The following is an 11,235-nucleotide window of genomic DNA, read 5'->3' on the forward strand; positions in this document are numbered from 1 at the left end:
AACCAGACCAATATAGTCAATGAATAAATGATGGACAGTACCCAATGCATGTAAAGAATCCCTCAGCTCAACAACAATGTGATTTCTTACTATATGTGATGCTTGGGAAACCTTTAACTAAAAAGAGGTTATTTTAGCTCTTTTCCAGAATATCTAGAATATAAATGAGAGAAATGAGGAAAGAAAGAGGTTTCAAAGGCAAGAAAACATGAGTAAAGACAGAGATACAATGTAGAGTTGGAGGTGGGCTTGAATTGAATAAATTGTAAATGTGACCAGAAAGACATGTTAAAGCAGTGTTTTAGTGACTTTTCTGGTCACTAAGACATAATAACCCAGACCTGCAACTTAAAGGAGAAGAGGATTATTTTGACTCACAGTTTGTAGAGGCTTCAATCTTTGCATGGTCAGCAGCATGGTGTAATGTGCTGATGCTGAAGAAATTGCCTGATTTCCAGGTTGTCTGGAAGCAGAATGAGATAAAGGTGAGAGCTGGAAGAAAGACATGCCCTTCTAAGTCACTCCCACAGTTACCCAATTCTTTTGACCAGGCACCACCTCCTATCAGCAAGTCTGCTGTAATGCCCCTTGGATCAAACCACATTGCAAAAATTTGACTTTGTGGTCATGAGGCTTTGGGTGAATACTTAGCTTCCTAAATCACCAATTCTAGACCTACTAACAATTCATGTACATCTTTTTTATCCAAATTTCATTTAGTCCCTCTCTAAGAGTTGAGAAAGTCCTAAGATTTCCAGTGTTGCTGGAATGTCCAAGTCCACAATCTAATCAAAGATTTAAAGCAAGCTCTTAACTGTGGGACCTATGAAAATTATTTTAAAAAAGAAAGTTGAGAACTGCCAGCACACAACAGTGCTGTGTAAAAATACCCATTCCCAAATTGAAGGACAAGGAAATAGAAAAGAATGGAACCAAAGGAAAATCAAATCTGGAAGGGCAGATGTACTTCCACTTCTAGTCCCAGGAGCCAGAGATGATGACATGATAGGAGTATCAAATTGTTTAAGTGGTATTACCCCTAGGGCATTGCTGGTAGGTGCTCAGTGTATTTTGGGCTACTTTGCTCAGTCTTTGCAGCTTCCCTGTCATTCCAATTTCATGGCTTCTCCAGCTTTACTGCTCTCCACAGCATTTCTGGGTTCACTCAGACAACTTCACACATTATCCCCTCCAAAGCAAACTTCCCAGCCCCAAGAGCTTCTTCAGAAATCTGAGTGGAGGCTTCCAGGAGTCCACAACTTTTACATGCAGTGTACCCCTAAAACTAGAACCACACAGATAACACTAAATACTGCCACCAGCTCTGCTAGTAGCCAATCCTTTTTCATCATTGCTTCAGGAGCCCCTGAGTGCCTAGATGGCAATGGCATCCCTGGGGAGTTCGAGGAGTGCTAGAAAGTTGGGGCTCAGTATTCTGCTTCCTCAGAATCAAGGTATCTGATTTCTCTCTGTTGATCCTGTGGGTCTGAGTGAGGGCCATCAGTCAGTAGAGAGGCTCCCAAGTCCATTCCCATTCTTGGATTACTTTCTGGAGTCTACCTGACTCAGTTTTCTTCCTTTCTGTATCTGGGACACTTACCTAGTCCTGATGTGTGTGTTTGTGTGTGTGCTGCTTTAGAGAGCAGGATGAGGCAGAACATTTACTAGAGACTTCCAGGTAATGTGACCTCTTGCTCAGGCTTGAGATGAGGACAACTGCCCATGTTCTGCTGGGATTCAGTCTTACTAGGGCAGTGCTATGTCTCCAGGTATCTTTGTCTTCACATTCCCTTGCTGAAGATCCTCTCCAATTCCCACAGTTCCTGTCTACTCTTTCCTCTCTTCAGGATGCTCTCTTTCCCTTTTGTTTGCAGATCTAAGGGTAGGCCAGGCCATCCTTGTGCTTGGCTTACACTAAGACAATTCAAGTTTGAATTTGAGGCAGAGAGGAGGTGTTAATGGATTTTTATACATTTAGAAACAAGATCTTTCTTCATTCAACCTGCTATGGCAAAAGAGCCCAGGGGATCGGCTCCCAAATACAATGCAATATTGAAGTTAATGTCTGATTTATTTAATTTAACCTTAAGGTGCATTCATTTTCCCACAGATGACTCAGATTTATCTTTATTAAGTGCAAGGTAGAATGCCATTTTGTAGGAATGCCATATTTTTTGTATGTATTCATCTATTGATGGGCCTATAAGCCACTTTGAAGATTTAACTTTTATGAGATGATCTGCTTTTCACATGGGTGTTCATGGATCTCTTTGATAAGATGTCTCCAATCCTTTAGGAAGATACCTAGGAGGGGAATAGCTGGATGGAGTAGAATTCCTTATTTCAGTTTCTAAGGAATATCTACATTGATCTCTGCAGTGGCTATACTAATTTCCACTCCCTCCAACAGTTCAGATGTGTTCCCTTATAGCACAGCCTTGCCAGGGTTTATTATCAATTGATTTCTTGATGGTAGCCATTCTTCATGGAGTAATATTGAATCAAATGTTGTCTTCTATCAAAGACTTTTGCTTCTATTTATTGGACACTTATGTATTCTTTGTGGCAGTGCCTATTTCCTTCAGGTCTCTCTTGAAGTTTGGGTTGTTTATTTGAAGGGGTCTAATTTTGGGGTGTTTTTATCTCTTTTGGTTATTAGCCTTCTTTCCCAGAGGTAGATACAATTTTTTCCATTATGTCTGTTGACTCGTTTGTTTCTATTATTTTGCATGAATTTTTTAATTTCATGTAATCACATTTATTAATTTTATTTTTTTATTTTTTTATTTTTCTTGTTTTTGTTTTTTTGTTTGTTTGCTTTTTGAGACAGGGTCTCACTATGTAGTTGAGACTGACCTGGAACTCACTATGTAGCCCAGACTGGTCTCAAACTCACAGCAATCCTCCTGCCTCAGCCTCCAGAGTGCTGGGATTACAGGCATGCACCACCACACCCAGCTTAATTGTTATTCTTAATTGATTCTTAATTTATTTTTTATTGCTTTTTTTTCTCATTGACTTTATAGGCATATTTTAGGTATACAGAACAGTTACATTCACCATTGGGATCTTGTACCTTTACATGACAGGTCTTGGTTCTCCTTTTTTCCCCTTACTGCTGCCTTCCCTTCACCTGCTCCTCCCTTCCCTATTTATAAATACTTTATTTCCATTTTTTTCATTATCTCATAGTTTTTCTTTTCCCTTATTTCCTTTTCCCTAACCTTCCCACCTCCCCTACACATTTGGCCCTTTTGTTTGTATTTCACATTGTCAATTATACCATTATGATCTTATGTACAATTATAATTTTTCATACCAGAGAAACTATTTGGTATAGACACATGTGTGACTTATTTATTTCACTTGTGAGTATAAGCTCAATATGTATCCATTTTCCCATGAATGAGTCTAATTTCTCATTCTTTATGGCTGAGTAGTATTCCGTTTTGTAGAAAAACCACATCTTCTTTATCCAGTCTCCAACTGATGGGCTAATTTATTCTTAATATTATTTCTGTGCAGTTGACATTTTATTCGTAAGGTTCTTTCCTGTGCCTTTGTCGTTAAGTCTTTTAGCTATTTTTCTTTCAGCAGATTGTTTCTGTTTTAGTATTTTCTTTGTCGTTAAGTGTTTTAGCTATTTTTCTTCCAGCAGATTGTTTCTATTTTAGTATTTAGATATTTGGTCCATATTGATTTTAGTTTAGTAGATGGTAGGAGATAGTACCTAGCTTCAACCTTCTCTTGTGTTTTGCTACTTTCCCCTGCTCCATTTGATAAACAGGCTATCTTTCCTCTAGTGCAGGTTTTCCAAAGATCAGGTAGCTGAATGTGCCTGGGTTTGTTTCTTCGCACTCTATTCTGTTGAATTTGGAGATTTTTCTGTTAAATACAATAAGTCAGGGGCTGAAGCATCATAATTTCTGAAACCAGGTACATGTGGCATCTACAATAGGTGCTTCATAGTAGCTGACAGTAGAATATTGATTACCAGAGTTTGAGTAGAAGAAAAGGGTGGGAAGTGTGGAGAAAGAGTGATGAATGTGTGCTAAGTTACATTTATATAAAAATAAAATGTTCTGCTATGGTATGGGACAGTTGGTGACAATAGATAGAAATAGTGACCGTATGTTCCACAGTTATAAGAATGTATTTTGAAAAATTTCAATATAAATGAATGATAAATGTTTCCGAGCATAAGCATAAAGAAACTCATTTAAACATTACACAATGTAACCAGCCATGTGTCAGAATATCATAAGGCCCAAAATCATTATGTAAATTTTTTATGTTTTTATTTGTCAGCTTAAACTATAACCTAAATGTTAAATGAATACACTAATGATGTTGTTTTCAGTAAAAAGAGAAAATCTCTATTTGTGGAATGGACTTTTGAGAACAGCAAGAAGCAACACTTCCAGACATCTGTACCAGTGAGCTATGGCTCCCATAATCACATACCACAGTTTGAAGGGCTCGAACAAGAGATTCCTTTGCTCACTGTTGAGGAAACTGGAAATCATAGGTTAAGGCACTGGGGACAGGTTTGGTCTCTTTCAAGACTTCTTTCCTTGGCTTTTAGACAGTACTCTGCTGCATTGTCACATAGGACACAGCCCCTCTGTCTTTTTCTTGATCTGAATTTCCTCTAATATTGCTGTGGAACTATATTAGGGTTGACCTAACAATGTTGTTCTATTCTTGTTACCTCTTTAAAAGTTCTCCTTCCAATATACTACTCAAGTAATCAACTACTGGAGGTTTGAGATGAACCTATAGTTTTTAGGAGGACAAAATCGAATCCTTTATGCCTTTATCTCAAATGTTCCACAGACTGGTTCCGAAATGTAAAAAAAACCTATTCTCAGCTTTCTATACCCATACATGAATCTCTGGCTTTTTGATCATGGATCTCAAAGCTCCTTGAGGTTGGGTACAGTCATCTTTCCACACAATCTCCACCATCTCTGAATGCTGCTCACAGTGCAGAGCTGTGTCCCTCAAAATACTGTTTCTCAGTGATGCAGTACTGGGAGGTGAGGTCTGTGTGATTTATTTGAGTCATGGAACTGGAACCTGATGAGTGGACTCTTGCCTTTCTCCCTTTGCTCTGTTCTCATGCTCACATTTTGGAATGGTAGAGAGCAAAGTTTCCCAAGACCTTGATTTGTCTTTTTACTTTACCACTTTCTCTTCAGCTTTCTACATGACTTAATGCTAGCATCCTACAACATTTTCTATTTGAAAGATGAATTGTAACTTCTAACAATGAATTGATCTTTTCTGACTTTAAAATTGTGTCCAAGCTTGCCTTGAATTCCTCAGATGAGACAATACTTTTCTTCAGGCAAACGAGTACCTGGGACTACAATCACACACCCACATACCTGTCTCACAATAAAGTGATTTAAATGTTCACGTCTAAAATTAACTTGATGATCACTCTTTTTTGTTGTTGTTTTGTTTGAGACAGCGTCTCACTATGTAGTTGAGACTGACCCAGAATTCACTATGTAGCCCAGGCTTGTCTCGAACTCACAGTGATCCTCCTGCCTCTGCCTCACAAGTGCTGGGATTACAGGTGTGTGCCACCATGCCCAGCATTTGGTGATCACTCTTGACATACATAAAAGACATAACCTCAGTAACTACACATAATGTTTTGCCTCTAGCATCTGTGCTCCAGGGAAAATAGAAATCTGTGTTCATTGGATTCAAAGAACAGCCTCTTATCAATGTGCCAAACATAAATTCCTCTGCTTAAGTGTTGGGAAGCTGCTCTAGTACTCGAGACACCAGCAGTGGCCAACTGCAAACCTTGCAGTGTTGTGTTTTATGTTAATGGCTTCTAACACTCCAGTTGTAGTCATTGAATAGGGTAACATGGGGCATCCAGTGGCAAAAAACAAACAAAAAAACTCATGAAACCTGGCTATCCACTATTATCATGCCATGTTCCCTGATGCATGCAAAGAGTTCTAATAGGTACGTGAACATGTAGTGTATTCCCCAGCAGATGCAGGTGAAAGGCTGACAGAATTATTATAATACTGCCCACCAGTAGCAATGGTAAGTAGAAACTTACTCTGGATCAAGTGAAATTCTACAAAAAGTGAAGAAAGGCTCATTATTTATAGATTCCAATCCCATTAATCCTGCAGTTTCAAAAGAATTAGCCAAAGAAGTCAAGAAAATGGAAACAATTTCCATCAGTGACCCTGTTTCTGGTGGTGTAGGAGCTTCTCCAACCGGGAAACTTATACTTGTGGTGGAAGGAGTCAAAGATCAATTTGCTGCTGCCATAGAGCTGCTGGGGTGAATGGGCTCTATTGTGATATATTGTGGAGCTGTTGGGACTGGGCAGGCTGGCAAGATCTGTAATACATTGTTTACCATAGTTCCATGCTTTATGTGATTTTGGACTTATAATTTGACATGCAGGAATGAAGGAGCGTGACTGATTTTTGTGTACTGTTTATTCATTTGCTGAATTTATCAGATCTAAAAGGTAGTGGTATTATTTTGAGAATCTTCAATTTAAAAAAACATACCATCTACAGAGAGTAACAATCAATAAAATCTTTATTTCTTATTCATATATTTTCCATTTATTTATCTTGTTTGATTTCGCTGGCTAAATTTTCAAACTCTAGATTAAGCAAGCATGGTGAGAATGAGTATCCAGGTCTCAGTCCAGATTGTAGAATGATTCTTTCAACTTTTCCTCATTTAATTGTTTCCAGTTTTGTCCTATTAAAAACTTTTGAGATTATGTTTCTATACCAATTTTAATAGGATTTATCATTAATAACCAGGGCATGATGGTGCACAATAATCTCAGCACTCAGGAGGCTGAGGCAGGAGGATCACTGTGAGTCTGAGGTCAGCCTGGGCTGAAAAATGAGTTCAGGGCAAGCCCGCACTATAAAGTGAGACCCTGCCTAAAAAAACCCAAACCAAAACAAACAACAACAAATTAATATCATTAATCATTTTTGGGTTTTGTCAAAGATTTTTGAGCATTTATTGAGTTATTCATTTGATTTTTATTTTTCATTCTGTTTAGGTCATGTAATAAATCAATTGATCTGTGTTGAAGCATACCTTCATGCCTGGAACAGAATCAAGATTGTCAACGTGTATGGCCTACGTCAAATTATGTTAATTTTTAATGTGTCTTATTGAGAATTTTTCATTTGAATTTTTTTCTTACACTTCTTTCCCTCTTTGTCCAGTGGACAGGCAAGTTTGCCTGGTCCACTGCTCACTGCCTCTATCCTTGGATCAGGCTCTTAAGACCGACCTGTGGTTCCCTCTGGCCCTCTTGTCAGGGAGATGAAAGCCTAAGTGCAGAGATAATCATATCATTCCACCCTGGATTCTCCACTACTGGAATTTAAGTAACCTCCCATTTTACAGATTGGTTTTTAGCTTACAAAACATCATGAGAGGGGAGGATCTCCCCTTTTATTGTTTGTGATTCTTAACTTTGTCTTTGTTGGAGAAGCATCCAACTACACTAGCACTGGGGACAATGGACTGACATAAGCCCACACTGAATCTGCCCTTGAACACTGGCTTCTTCCCATCAATAATTCATGCATTTCACAGAATGTTTCTGTCTCCAGACCTGAACTGAGAACAGTTCAGGAACAGGAAAGCACTTTCCTCTTATTTCAGAGTTTGGGCCAGGTCCCAGTGATGGGAACCACATGTCCTGGCTAACACTGTAGGCACAGGCCTGTGAGGTTAATGTCCAACTCTTACCTCCTGGCTTCTTCTCCTGAAAGGTTTTATGTGTTGCACTGAAAGATGTGGTCTGTGGCTCTGTTCTGTGAGCAGTATATTTGTTGTGTCATGGCCTTCATTTTTATTCTGGCTTTCCCTTTTCTCTCTATTTCAACTCTTTGATATCATACTCAAGGTATACTCCAAAGGTGGTTGCATCTACCGCTGCATGTAGTCACACACTGACTGACCTTGATGCATATATCAGTGAAACCTAAGAGTGCTGCTTCTTCTGCACTGTGATAATTCAGACCACCTGACAGATATGGTGAATGCCAGGCCTAGTTCAGAAAGAGATAAGGCTCAAAGCTCAGTAAGAGTACAAGCCACATGTCCAGGTCAGGTCTATTGCCCCATATTATTATTTCAAGTGACCACCTTTCTACCTTTTGGAATGATAGAAATGTTCTTCATTTTTGGGGTGTTGGTGGATACTTCACATTTTTTTTTAAATCATATGGACATTTAAAATGGGGGAAATTTATTGTATATAATTTTTGCCTTAATGATGTTATTGTAAAACAGTGACAGAGTGATTAAAGCTTAGTGAGGAACACGATATTAAACCATTTCTAAATATCTCCTACAGGCACCTTTTAATTAGGAAAGGGTAATATGAATTTTTAGTGGGTGGTTGCATCCTTGGAACAAACAAATGATGGTAATGCACAAGACTTTAGCCAAGAAATTAAATGCTTCACCAATGATGAAGAACAAATGAATCTCCACTACCTTGGCATAGGAAGAATGCACTTTTGCTTTTAAGATTTTCAGAGAAATTTGTTCTATAAAATCACTGGCCTCACTATTAGAAAATATCAAAGCCTTTTGTAATAATTAACTATTGTGTCAACTTGAGTAAGAAAGGCCCATATGACTGGATTAATATAGTTCATGGTGTGTCTGAATGTATTTAGTGAAGAGAGACAATCCATCCTGGGTGGGAGTGGCACCAACCAATATCCTTGTGGCCTGGAGAGGATACAAGGGGAATGCATTAGGAAGTCTTATTTCTGTTTCTTTGGAGAAGCTCATCTTTGCCTTTTTCTAGCAGGTCCAGCACAGACTCTTCGGTGTTCCGTCCTAGAATTCAGCTTCCTGATATGGACTTGCATGGGACAATACAGTAAGCCCCAGGCCTTCGAACCTTGAATGGATCCTTGGAATCTCCTGTGGGCAGACAGCACTTTTGCAGGGTTCCACACCTGACTCTGTATGCAACCCCTATAACTCTACCTTGTAAAACCTAATACAGTTATAGATCTCATATTAAGTATCTTTCTGTAGTGATCACTGGCTGATACACATTTGAAGTTCAAAAAAGGTTGGTCTGTGACTTTTGATTAAAAGAGGTTGAAGTAAGCTAATGTAAAAATGGAAGTTGTGCCTTTGGGCTACAATATAGAATATGGAAAATTGTGCTGTAGATATTTGAATATGATACATGGACAATATTCAGTATTAGATCTTTTTACAAGGCAAGTATTATTTAACCTTTTCTCAGCTGTAGAAATACATATATTATGATAAAACAGAACATACAATATTTGATTTCAATTATATACTGTACCTGAAGTAGTCAAATTGTTTTTTTTTTTTTTACAAAATTCTTTAAAATTTGAAGCTGACATAAAGTAATTGTAAATATTTTTGGCATGCAATGTGAATTTTCAATACTTCTATACAAGTTGATGGGACACATACTACCTTTGGCATCATTTTTTTATTGTTTCCAACATAGAATATACACTGTCCTAGATACATAGATATCTTAAATGAGTTACTGTTAAAAATAGTTGGCTGGTTATTCTAAGGAACATGAGAATTCATTCCCCCCAACCACTGACATTATGCCCTGGTAATATTACAGTCAAATTCATGTGTATAGAAACAGAATGATGGCAGCCACTGGGTGCAAAGATGGGTTGACTGTCTACTAAGTACAGAGCTTCTGTGTCTGTGATGAAAGTTTAGTGGGGGGATGGTGGTGACAGCTGCACAGCAGTATGAATGAACTTGATGCCACTGTATGGCACACTTACACACTGTTATGAAGATGCAATAAATGTTAAGTAAATTTTGATGCAATTTTTATGAAGATTCTAACACATCACCTAAATGCAGTATAAATATATACTTCTGTGTAGCAAAGCACAGCATGCAGTTTTCCAAATGTGTACCCATGTGGCTATTCCTTCCTAGTACTCTTCTCAGGTGGCACTAGCCCAGTGGCAATGCTTCTGAGGATTTCTTGCTGAACATATATTTATAGAGAAGACAGTCAGTCTCAGTTTTTACAGAAGGCCCACATATATTAACATTTTTCCTATAATTCAAATGGTCAAGAACATAATAGGATTTCATAGATCCAAGCCAGTAGTGACTCTCCAGGTGGGAGGGTACCCACAACACAAAACAGGAGACCTAAATTCAGACAATGACACTACAAAAAAAGTGACAGCTTATGAGAATGGAGTTGACAAGAAAGAACATCATGTGTCAATATCTTAGAGCCCAGCACAACCTCAGGAGAAAAGAGATTTAATTTTTTCTTCAAATAGATGGAGCCAGGGTTATGTTGATCCCTTAACTATTCTTCTTCAACTAAAGGGAGAACACTGAAGTAAGACTTTTTGGAACTGGAATTGAACAAAGGATATGCATATAACCCAGAATCACCATAAAATTGTGGGGGCTGCCTAGGATGCTAGAGGGTCCAATTAGAAAGTTTGAATGTAGATAGTTTATATGGTAAAATCAAACTCTATAAGTTGCCCACTGACTGCTTTTTTGACATCTGTCAGTTACACACAACCACTCTAAGCCCTAGAGCAGCAGAGGTCTTCAGCTTTTCCTCCCTTTCTTCCTCTGCCCTTTGGCAAATGCAGATGTGTTGGGTCAGAAAGGACCCACGGAGAGAGTGAAAAGTTCTTTTCAATTAGCAATGATCGTGCCTTGGATAAACCTCATTGGCTACTATACTGCCAGTGCGTAAAGCTAAAAGTTCTTTTCAATGGTAGGAAAAAACAGGCTGTGTGTGTCCATGAGCAGCAAGAAGTTCTCAAGTTGCTTTGTGGTCTGAACGTGATAATCTGATTTTGACACCTGCCTCTGTGTGGGCAACACTGGCCTTCCTAGTGTAGGTTGCCATGCCTACCCAAGTTACCCTATTAGCCTAAAAGATGAAACAAAGCCCTAGTAATAAGCCCAATATCAACTCAGGCAAGCATTGAACCTTATGAAGGTGGGGATGGGAACCCTATGCCATAAAACAGGGACAGCTCCAGATTCAGCAGTGTTCCATCTCTGGTCCCCACTCTCTGTTGATTGTCACTGTACCACTTCCTCTTGCATTACCTATAATAAAGTACTTTTGCTTTGCATTCATCCTTTCTCACTTCTCTCTCTGTATTGGAAAGAGAGGTCGGCCCAGCATATATATAT

At 38.6% G+C, this 11,235-nt stretch overlaps 2 pseudogenes; one reads left to right on the plus strand and one right to left on the minus strand.

Annotated features, from left to right (window-relative positions):
• The first annotated feature begins 431 nt into the window (after positions 1-431).
• The window catches only part of LOC104850718, an 83,097-nt pseudogene continuing 72,293 nt past the window's right edge, over positions 432-11,235 (plus strand).
• LOC117283703 lies at positions 10,661-10,790 on the minus strand (annotated as a pseudogene).

The sequence above is a fragment of the Fukomys damarensis genome, unplaced genomic scaffold (genome assembly GCF_012274545.1).
Source record: "Fukomys damarensis isolate Sample0158 unplaced genomic scaffold, DMR_v1.0_HiC HiC_scaffold_29, whole genome shotgun sequence".
Taxonomy (NCBI): Eukaryota; Metazoa; Chordata; class Mammalia; order Rodentia; family Bathyergidae; genus Fukomys; species Fukomys damarensis.